Below are 12,407 nucleotides of genomic sequence, written 5' to 3' on the forward strand. Positions count from 1 at the left end.
TGTTACTGTAAAAATACACTGGTTGTGAAGGGGTTAACTTTATTTGGGAGGGAGGGGCTGTGTGTATCCCTAGGGGCGTGCTTTCTACTGTGATTGGCTGTGGCTTGAGCTGTAAGGACACTGATCAACGGATCTACATACAAGATCCGTTTGATCAGTGTCTTTACAGCGAGGAGAATGACAGGTGGCTTGTTTACACAAGCTGCCTGACATTCTCCCTCTCCCCCGCCGATCGCCGAGTGACCGGCGGACATCGGGTCCGCTGGTCACACGCGTGGGGGGGTCCGTGACTAGGGTTGAGCGGACACCTAGATGTCCGTGTTCGACGGGTTCGGCCGAACTTTAAAAAAAAGTCCGGGTCCGTGTCCCGGACTTTTACCGAACTTTTCCCGGACACCGAACCCCATTGAAGTCAATGGGGACCCGAACTTTAAGGCACTAAAATGGCTCTAAAACACCAATGGAAAGGGCTAGAGTGCTGCAAATGGCAGCAAAACGTAGTTAAGAGCATGGCAAGTGCTCTGCAAACAAATGTGGATAGGGAAATAACTTAAAACAACAAAAAAAAAAACAGAAAAATAAAACAATGTTCTTCATCTCTGAAGGACGAGGCCCATATGGAGTAGGAGGGAGGTTGAGGTGGTGGTGGATGTGGCGGTGTCATAGGCGTGCGCACAGGGTGTGCCTGGTGTACCTGGGCACACCCTAATCACCTAGGGCACATAGCATTATCGCTCTGTTTGCCAGTGAGGAGATGGGAAAGATCTCCCTCGCACCTGCTCTGCTCTATTTCTCTTTGCCAGCAGGGAGAGTAATGTATCGGGGCCATGTACATGTAGGCAAACACATGCATGTGTATTTCAACTTTGGGGTGCACACCCTAATGCAATAGGCTGCGCACACCTATGGGCGGTGTAGGTGGAAGCGGCGGTGGAGGAGGACCAGGGCCGGATTAAGAGCATCATGGTCTTGGTGCTGAGGATTTTGAAGGGCCTTAAGGGCCGTGCCTTGGCATGCACCCAGAGGAGGAAGGGTGCAGCCATGCATGCCTAATTCAACATGGGATGCTGTCTCTGAAGCCCATAAACACATCCATGCATCGGCAACTGTCCCTCCTTGTCCGGCCTTCGCGCTGTGTGGGGAGGTTCTGAGGGTGCTGCCTGGGGAAGCGAGCATAGAAGCCAGACTTCTGTGTTTACAAGTGACAGAAGAGCGGTCACAGTGAATATGGTCAACCCGGGGCCTATATAAAAGGTAGGGGCCTGGAGCTGCAGCTCCAATAGCCCCTACATTAATCTGGCCCTGAGGAGGAGGACGAGGTAGCCAAAACTGCTTCTTTTCACAAATTTTAAATGAGGGTACACCCCAAAAGAGTGAGAAAGAGCAAAAATGGAACAATGGCTGGGTAAGGTCGGTATCCATTGCTATTCTGCACAAGGTACGGAAAAGTCCCGTGGGATCCATGCCTGGTTCATTTTAATGAACGTGAGCTTGTCCACATTGTCTCTGGACAGGCGGCTGCGCTTGTCTGTTATAACACCCCCAGCCGTGCTAAATACCCGTTCAGATAATACACTGGCTGCAGGGCACGCCAGCACCTCCAAGGCGTAAAGGGCAAGCTCAGGCCATGTGCCCAATTTGGAGACCCAGAAGTTGAAGGGGGCAGACCCCTCATTCACTACATGTAGGCGTGTGCACACATACTGCTCCACCATGTTGGTAAAATGCTGCCTCCTGCTAAGACGTTCCATATGAGCTGCTGGTGCTGCTGTTTGTTGTGGCGTGCTGACAAAGCTTTTCCACATTTTGGCCATGCTAACCCTGCCTTCTGAGGTGCTGGCGGTGCCCTGGTTGAGTTGGCGACCTCCTCCTCCTCCTCCTCTGCCTTGTGCTTCCACTGTGGCCCCGCTGTCAGATGGGAATGCCAGCAGCATCGCGTCTACCAGCGTGCGCTTGTACTCGCGCATCTTGCGATCGCGCTCCAGTGAGTGAATTAAGGACGGTACGTTGTCCTTGTAACGGGGATCCAGCAGCATGGCCACACAGTAATCAGCACAAGTTAGAATGTGGGCAACTCGGCGGTCGTTGTGGAGACACTGCAGCATGTAATCGCTCATGTGTGCCAGGCTGCCCAGAGGCGACGAAAGGCTGTCCTCTGTGGGAGGTGTATCGTCCGTGTCCTCTGTATCCCCCCAGCCACGCACCAGTGATGGCCATGAGCTGGCCTGGGTGCCACCCTGCTGTGAACATGGTTCCATCTCCTCCTCCAGCTCCTCCTCCTCCTCATCCTCCTCATCCTCCAGAACTGTGCCCCTGCTGGACAATTGTGTCCCTGGCGTTTGTGTGTGCAGGAACCCACCCTCGGAGCTCCTTGCGAATGACTGCCCTGAAAGCCTTTGAAATGTTACCTCTTCATCCTCCTCCTCCTCATCCTCATCCTGTGCCACATCCTCTTCCATCATCGCCCGAATTGTTTTTTCAAGGAGGCATAGAAGTGGGATAGTTAAGCTGAGAACGGCGTCATTGCCACTGGCCATGTTGGTGGAGTACTCAAAACAGCGCAACAAGGCACAATATATGCAAATGTCAAATATGCAAACTATGCCGCAATTTAATGTTTTTTACACCAAAAGGGTGTGTATTGAATAGCGGAATAGGATAAAAAACTGTGTATCTCACACGTACAAACACAGACTAGGCCCGATTAAATGTTTTCCTACCCTAAAGGGAGGATGAGGAGGAGGAGTATGGAACAGGCAGCACCCTCAAATCTTCAGAAGTATGAGATGAACCCCAAAAACTTGGAAAGGTGGATCTCACACGCAGGGCTGCTGTTAGAAATCGCGGGGCCCCGTACAGACTACTTGGCAGGGCCCCCTCAAGAAAATATTAAAGATATATTTAGCTTAAATTACAACAAAATCACTATTAGCAGACACAAATATAACATAAATCACATAATTCCTGCAAAATCTAAAAAAAAACTATGTTAAATAAAAATGAAGATGAGATGAGAAAAATATACAGGCTGGGCAATTGGAGCTCAGTGATCAGAGAGACAGAGAGAGAGAAACAAAGTTACAAATAAACTCCTGAGCAGAGATAACATTAGAGCCAGTGCTGGGAGGGGGGCCCACACAGGGAGGGGGATTAGTGAGGGACGACTGTCTCTTTCTAAGCAGATAAAACTGATCACAGGGAGAAGAACAGATCAGATTCAGGTGCTGGAGGAAGATTTCTGTATTTGTTGTCCATCACGAATCCCCCTCTCTGTGTGGGCCCCCCCTGTGTGCTCAGGCCCCCTACAAGAGGGCTGGTGGTCCCCCCCTATCAGCGGCCCTGCTCACACGTACCGACACAGACTATTCCGCAATTTAATTGAGCCCCAAAGGTTTTTATTGAATAGCGGAATAGGAAATATGATCAAAAAAAAGTGTATGTTTTTCACACGTACAGAAGCACACTAGGCCCCAATTACTATTGTTTGTACACCTAAAAGGATGGATGAGGAAGAGGAGGAGGAGGAGTATAGAACAGGCAGCACCCTCAAAGCTTCAGAAGTATGAGATGAACCCCAAAAACTTGGAAAGGTGGATCTCACACGTACCGACACAGACTATTCCGCAATTTAATTGAGCCCCAAAGGTTTTTATTGAATAGCGGAATAGGAAATATGATCAAAAAAAAGTGTATGTTTTTCACACGTACAGAAGCACACTAGGCCCCAATTACTATTGTTTTTACACCTAAAAGGATGGATGAGGAAGAGGAGGAGGAGGAGTATAGAACAGGCAGCACCCTCAAAGCTTCAGAAGTATGAGATGAACCCCAAAAACTTGGAAAGGTGGATCTCACACGTACCGACACAGACTATTCCGCAATTTAATTGAGCCCCAAAGGTTTTTATTGAATAGCGGAATAGGAAATATGATCAAAAAAAAGTGTATGTTTTTCACACGTACAGAAGCACACTAGGCCCCAATTACTATTGTTTGTACACCTAAAAGGATGGATGAGGAAGAGGAGGAGGAGGAGTATAGAACAGGCAGCACCCTCAAAGCTTCAGAAGTATGAGATGAACCCCAAAAACTTGGAAAGGTGGATCTCACACGTACCGACACAGACTATTCCGCAATTTAATTGAGCCCCAAAGGTTTTTATTGAATAGCGGAATAGGAAATATGATCAAAAAAAAGTGTATGTTTTTCACACGTACAGAAGCACACTAGGCACCAATTACTATTGTTTGTACACCTAAAAGGATGGATGAGGAGGAGGAGGAGGAGGAGTATAGAACAGGCAGCACCCTCAAAGCTTCAGAAGTATGAGATGAACCCCAAAAACTTGGAAAGGTGGATCTCACACGTACCGACACAGACTATTCCGCAATTTAATTGAGCCCCAAAGGTTTTTATTGAATAGCGGAATAGGAAATATGATCAAAAAAAAGTGTATGTTTTTCACACGTACAGAAGCACACTAGGCCCCAATTACTATTGTTTGTACACCTAAAAGGATGGATGAGGAGGAGGAGGAGTATAGAACAGGCAGCACCCTCAAAGCTTCAGAAGTATGAGATGAACCCCAAAAACTTGGAAAGGTGGATCTCACACGTACCGACACAGACTATTCTGCAATTTAATTGAGCCCCAAAGGTTTTTATTGAATAGCGGAATAGGAAATATGATCAAAAAAAAGTGTATGTTTTTCACACGTACAGAAGCACACTAGGCCCCAATTACTATTGTTTGTACACCTAAAAGGATGGATGAGGAAGAGGAGGAGGAGGAGTATAGAACAGGCAGCACCCTCAAAGCTTCAGAAGTATGAGATGAACCCCAAAAACTTGGAAAGGTGGATCTCACACGTACCGACACAGACTATTCCGCAATTTAATTGAGCCCCAAAGGTTTTTATTGAATAGCGGAATAGGAAATATGATCAAAAAAAAGTGTATGTTTTTCACACGTACAGAAGCACACTAGGCACCAATTACTATTGTTTGTACACCTAAAAGGATGGATGAGGAGGAGGAGGAGGAGGAGTATAGAACAGGCAGCACCCTCAAAGCTTCAGAAGTATGAGATGAACCCCAAAAACTTGGAAAGGTGGATCTCACACGTACCGACACAGACTATTCCGCAATTTAATTGAGCCCCAAAGGTTTTTATTGAATAGCGGAATAGGAAATATGATCAAAAAAAAGTGTATGTTTTTCACACGTACAGAAGCACACTAGGCCCCAATTACTATTGTTTGTACACCTAAAAGGATGGATGAGGAGGAGGAGGAGTATAGAACAGGCAGCACCCTCAAAGCTTCAGAAGTATGAGATGAACCCCAAAAACTTGGAAAGGTGGATCTCACACGTACCGACACAGACTATTCTGCAATTTAATTGAGCCCCAAAGGTTTTTATTGAATAGCGGAATAGGAAATATGATCAAAAAAAAGTGTATGTTTTTCACATGTACAGAAGCACACTAGGCCCCAATTACTATTGTTTGTACACCTAAAAGGATGGATGAGGAGGAGGAGGAGGAGGAGTATAGAACAGGCAGCACCCTCAAAGCTTCAGAAGTATGAGATGAACCCAAAAAACTTGGAAAGGTGGATCTCACACGTACCGACACAGACTATTCCGCAATTTAATTGAGCCCCAAAGGTTTTTATCGAATAGCGGAATAGGAAATATGATCAAAAAAAAGTGTATGTTTTTCACACGTACAGAAGCACACTAGGCCCCAATTACTATTGTTTGTACACCTAAAAGGATGGATGAGGAAGAGGAGGAGGAGGAGTATAGAACAGGCAGCACCCTCAAAGCTTCAGAAGTATGAGATGAACCCCAAAAACTTGGAAAGGTGGATCTCACACGTACCGACACAGACTATTCCGCAATTTAATTGAGCCCCAAAGGTTTTTATTGAATAGCGGAATAGGAAATATGATAAAAAAAAAGTGTATGTTTTTCACACGTACAGAAGCACACTAGGCCCCAATTACTATTGTTTGTACACCTAAAAGGATGGATGAGGAAGAGGAGGAGGAGGAGTATAGAACAGGCAGCACCCTCAAAGCTTCAGAAGTATGAGATGAACCCCAAAAACTTGGAAAGGTGGATCTCACACGTACCGACACAGACTATTCCGCAATTTAATTGAGCCCCAAAGGTTTTTATTGAATAGCGGAATAGGAAATATGATCAAAAAAAAGTGTATGTTTTTCACACGTACAGAAGCACACTAGGCCCCAATTACTATTGTTTGTACACCTAAAAGGATGGATGAGGAGGAGGAGGAGGAGTATAGAACAGGCAGCACCCTCAAAGCTTCAGAAGTATGAGATTGTGTTCACTGTACCCCACAAAGATTGTGTTCACTGTACCCCACAAAGATTGTGTTCACTGTACCCCACAAAGGTTTTGTTCACTGCACCCCACAAAGATTGTGTTCACTGTACCCCACAAAGGTTTTGTTCACTGCACCCCACAAAGATTGTGTTCACTGTACCCCACAAAGATTGTGTTCACTGCACCCCAAAAGGATTGTCTTCTCTGCACCCCACAAAGATTGTGTTCACTGTACCCCACAAAGGTTTTGTTCACTGCACCCCACAAAGATTGTGTTCACTGCACCCCACAAAGATTGTGTTCACTGTACCCCACAAAGGTTTTGTTCACTGCACCCCACAAAGATTGTGTTCACTGTACCCCACAAAGATTGTGTTCACTGCACTCCAAAAGGATTGTCTTCACTGCACCCCACAAAGATTGTGTTCACTGTACCCCACAAAGGTTTTGTTCACTGCACCCCACAAAGATTGTGTTCACTGTACCCCACAAAGGTTTTGTTCACTGCACCCCACAAAGATTGTGTTCACTGTACCCCCCAAAGATTTTGTTCACTGCACCCCACAAGGATTGTCTTCACTACACCCCACAAGGATTGTCTTCACTGCACCCCACAAGGATTGTCTTCACTGCACCCCACAAAGATTGTGTTCACTGTACCCCACAAAGATTTTGTTCACTGCACCCCACAAAGATTGTGTTCACTGTACCCCACAAAGATTTTGTTCACTGCACTCCAAAAGGATTGTCTTCACTGCACCCCACAAAGATTGTGTTCACTGTACCCCACAAAGGTTTTGTTCACTGCACCCCACAATCCCTAAAATGCCTACAACTCGCCCTGCCTAAACACTCCGACCTGTCCCTCAATTCTATCCGGACACAAATGGTTTTTTCCTGCCTATCTTTCCCTAATCAGCAGCCAGCACGTTGATGTGTGCTCTGTCCCTGATCTAAGCAGCATAATGACGCCGCTGCGGCTGCCTCGAACTTATAAAGACTTGGTCACATGCTTCAGACGGCCAATCACAGCTACTGAGACATTTGCAGGCATGGCTGGGATGGCTTAAGGCACACCAGTTAAACGATTGTTGATTGGCTGTTGAAAGCCCGCCATGAAAAGAGCGCCAAAGCATGCAAAACCCGGAAATAAAACGACCGAACACGGATTTTTACCCGAATATACAGTAAAGTGTCCGTGTTCGTGTTCGGGTAACAAAAATCCAATTATTCGGTACGAACACGAATAATACAGTCCGTGTTCGCTCAACACTATCCGTGACCACGCGGGAGCGCGCCTCCGGGGGCGCGCGCTCGCTCCCTAGACCCTCACAAGCTAGTGACATAGCCCTACGTCACTTTGCCTGTGAGGGGCTGACTGCCGACGTAGATCGGCGTTAGGCAGTCGGCAAGTGGTTAAAGCAGATCTCCAGGCAAACAGCTAAATGCACAGGTCAACTGGGTGGTATAAGTCCCCCTCTCTGCTTTAGACCTCCAGTTTTTTTCTGCCTAGTCTCAGGAATAAGGACCTAGCGCTCTGCTGGGATCTTTGGTGCTAGCACTTTTTGTCTCTTTGCATTCTTTTTAATTTTTTTCTGCGGAGATCTGCAATCAATTGCTGGACTGGGCGATGGGCTGGATATTTAGATCCAGTGGTCCCCAAGTCTGGCCATCATGTGCTAGGTCGGCCGGGACATAGCCCCACCAGACAGGGGCTGGCCAGCGAGTTAAACGCCCTCGCAGGGTCGCATATGACTGGGTGCCTGGTCCAAGTCGCAGTATTCCCCTGGCCAACAGCCCCCCCCTCTTCTGTGGCAAAGGGATTCTGTCTGGAGCGGTACCTGCATGCGTGGATTGGTGAGTACTGTCCCCTCTCTCTCCCTGGTGCGGTGTCAGATGGACACGGTACTCCCTGGGATGGTCAGACCTCTGGATCCCCTCCTCCCACATGGGCCCCTCAGTGGGTTGCCAGGTTCTCCCCCCTTCCAACCTGTCCTCCCCCCTTCCCCCCCTTCCCTCCACGGGTAGCCCTTTTGGACCTGGGAGAGGGATTGCTATTATGGGCTGTGGGCCGCGGTATGGGCCTGCCCATGTTTTTGGGGCCTATAGACTTCTCCCGAGTGGCCATTTTCTTGTGGTCTGGTGGCCATTTTTCATTGGTCGGCCAGGCTAATGTAATGCACTGGCACATACCCATTGTTTTGGAACCATGCAGCAGCAGACACTGCTCCTTGGCCCCTCCTCCATTCCCCTAGTGGATTCCTGGGCTTCCTCCTCTCAGGACGCTTTCTGCACGTGGGACATCTGGTGCTTCTACTGCTGGTGACTGCCGCTCCTCCCGTGGACTTGGCCCGGCCTGTGGGCCTGGAAGACACACTTCCTGATCCATCTGATAGTGAAGATGACTCCTCCTTGGCCGCGACAGCACATGAGAAGGTGCTGGTGGATGCACTTATTACTTTGGTGTGTGGAACTATAAAAATAGAGGATGCTGCTGAGGCAGCTTCGGATGTGGCCATCCCCTTTGGCACTCACAAGCCGGCTCATTCCGCCAAAGCCTTCCCTCATCCTACCTATTTTGACAAATTTGTCAACAAGGATTGGGAGCGCCCAAAACGTCCCTTTGTGGTCCCTAAATGTTTTGCGGTATCCCTTTGAGGAAACACTTCTGAAGAAGTGGACTGTTCCACTGGTGGTGGACCCTCCTGTTTCCAGGTTGAATAAGGCAACCATGATTCTGGTGGAGGAATCCCCAGATTTTAAAGATCCAGGTGACAGAAAAGCAGAGTCTGTGGCCTGCAACATGTTTACTATTGCCAGATCAGCTTCGCAGCCCATCCTGGCCACTGCTCTGGTGTCCCAAACCCTGACTGAGTGGGCTAAACTTTTGCGCCACAGTCTGGGTAGTGAGCAGGTTCCCCCTTCTATGTTGAGCTGGCAGGCCAGTTGGTCCAGGGACTGCAATACGTGTGTGATGCATTTGGACACGGCTCCCTTGCTCTCCAAGCTCTCTGTTTCGGCGGTGGTTCTTCAGTGCGTTTTGTGGCCTAAGTTTTGGTCTGCAGATCAAACCTCCAAAAACACCCTCACTGATCTGCCTTTTAAAGGCGACTGTCTGTTTGGGGCTACCCTTAAAGACATCATTAAGAGTCTCACGGGGGAGAAGAGTATTTTCCTTCCACAGTCTGGGAAGGGGAAGGAGCCTCGTCATAGATAAGGTTCTTCTTTCTCGGCACATAAAACGTTTTTTCGTTCCTCCGGGGCCACTGACAAGGGTTATAAGTCTTTAAAGCCCTCCCCGGGAGTCTCTAAGCGACCCTGTTCTGGCAAGCTGAGAGCGGGTTTCTCCAGACCTGCAGACAAGGCCTCTTTTGCATGAAGGTTCGCCCTCACCTATTTGTGGGGTGGGGGGGTCTTCGCTGGTGTCTGGCCCAGTGGACCTCCCTAGTGGATGTCAAATGGGTCCACAAAGTGATTCTATCTGGATACAAGATAGAGCTTCATTCCTGTCCTATCGACAGGTTCTTTCCCACCAATGTGCGTCTACCACCTGATCATCTGCAAGCTCTTTTCGGGGCAGTGCAGGATCTGTTGTGGCAGGAGGTAATTGTCCCGTTCCGGTTGCGGAACATTTTCAAGGGTTTTATTCAAACCTGTTTGCGGTTCCAAAAAAGGAGGGCAGGGTTCGTCCAATTCTGGATCACAAGGCCCTGAATTGTTTTGTGCAGGTGCAGAAGTTCAGGATGGAGTCCATCTACTCTGTGGTAGCTTCCCTGCATTAGGGGATTTCCTATTTTTTCTTATTCTATCGAAATCAAAGATGCCTACTTGCACATTCTGATTTGCATTCAACATCAGAGTTTCCTCCAATTTTATGTAGGGGAGGAGCACTATCAATTCGTGATGTTACCTTTTGGTCTCGCCCCTGCTCCTCGGGTCTTCACAAAGGTGTTGCCCCCCCCCCCCGTCTTGGAGTTGCTGCGTCAGCAGGGGATTGATGTGCTTGGTTATCTGGACAGCCTTCTCTTTGGGGCAGAGTCCTCACCTGCATTGACAGATGACGTGGCAATCACAATACATACCTTACAGGAGTTTGGGTGGCTCCTGAATTACCAGAAGTCCGCCCTGACCCCCTCCAGAAAATTGAACTACCTGGATCTGACTCTGCATTCAGCACTGGCGAGAGTATTGCTCCTGCTGGAAGAAGTTGCATTTTGCGATTTATCTGTTGTTGTCCCACAGGTGGTCCTCCCTTTGGACTTGCATGCGGGTGCTGTGCCTAATGGTGTCTACCTTCAAGGCGGTCCCATTTATCCAGTTCCATACAAGGCTCCCCCAGAAGAAGATCCAGTTAAAGTGGGACAGGTGTCCCAATTCTTTGGACAATCAGATTCATCTGAGCTGGGAGGCCAGGGTTTCTCTGATCTAGTGGCTTTGATTTCTTGCTCTTCATCAGGGTCTTTTCTCCCTTTGTATTGGACAGTGGTCATGATGAATGCCAGTCTATCCAAGTGGGGGGTTGTCCTGGGGCTGAGATCAGCTCAGGGATGTTGGACACTGTAAAAGTCCAGGCTACTGATCAATGTCTTGGAACTCCAGGCGATCAGGCTGTGCCTGGAGCACTGGATAGAACATCTCTTGGGGCGCCCGGTACAGATTAATTCGGACAATGCTACAGCAGTAGCTTATGTCAATCATTAGGGTGGCACAAAAAGTGTGCTGGCAGCACTGGATGCCTCCGATGGGCGGAAAGCCACATGCCGGAACTCTCCCCTGTGTACATTCCAGGCTCGGACAATAGATAGAAGGATTACCTCAGGTCGGCAGGCGCTGGACCAAGGGGAGTGGTCCCTGCATCTGGACAAGTTTCATCTGCTGTTTCTCAGCAGTGGGGCACCCCTGACATGGATCTCTTGGTGTCTCGGCTCAATAGAGAGGTTTGTGGCAAGGTCATGGGATCTTCTGGCAGATGCCACAGGTGCCCTGGTGGCGCCGTGGAGCCAGTACTTTCTGCTTTACGCCTTCCCTCCTCTCAAGCTTCTTCCATGGCTTCTGTGCAGGATCAAGGTGGAAGGGATTCCGGTCATTCTGGTGGCCCCGGACTGGCTCAGCTGGTCCTAGTACACCGACCTAGTGCCGCTGGTTGTGGATGTCCCATGGAGACTGCCTCTCACAGAGGACCTGTTGTCCCAAGGGCCAATCTTCCATATTGCTTTACCTGTTTTCCAGGTGGATCAGGCAGACAGTGTTCAGGCCTATTCTATCAAGGGTCAGGTTCCTGCTTTCCGTGTGACGGTTCACTCTACTCGGGCGCTTAGTGCTTCTTGAGCCTTCTGTCATCAGGCGTCAGTGTCGCAAGTTTGCAAAGTGGCCATCTGGTCGTCCTTGCACACTTTCATGAACTTTTATAAAGTGGATGTGTTGGCATCTGCAGATGCTTCCTTTGGCCGCAAGGTTTTGCAGGCTGCTGTTTAGAGGGTCTGCTCCCTCTTTGGGGCTGCCTCTTTTCAGGTGGGGCTCCGGTTGTTCTTGTTGAGCTACTGTTACCCGTTTTAGCTTCTTGGGTTTAGCCTTGGTTTTTTTGCTTTTTGGCACTGCTTGGGGACGTCCCTATGGTTATGAATATGGAGCTCTGTGTCAGTCAATGAACGAAAGAGAAAATGGGATTTTCTTGCTTAGTGTAAAATCCCTTTCTCTGAGTTCATTGACGGACACAGCACACACCCCTCTATGGAGTTTGATTATGATACTTCTGACACTGCTTGTTACTAAACTGAAGGTCTAAAGTAGAGAGGGGGACTAATACCAGCTAGGATTGCCCATAGGCGTAGCCAAGTTTGTTTTTTCTGCCTAGCGTCTTACTCCTGTAGGGGGCAATATAACAATATGGTTCTGAATATGGAGCTCTGCGTCCGTCAATGAAATTAGAGACAGGGATTTTATGGTAAGGAACAAAAATCCAATTTTTTTGTCTAACCAGCATTGGCATATATGTACACAGCTTTACCAAAACACACAGCCAAGTTGGTGACCTGATTTTCTTTTGCTAAATTTA

Source organism: Pelophylax lessonae (assembly GCF_965119305.1).
Source record: "Pelophylax lessonae genome assembly, chromosome: 3".
Taxonomy (NCBI): Eukaryota; Metazoa; Chordata; class Amphibia; order Anura; family Ranidae; genus Pelophylax; species Pelophylax lessonae.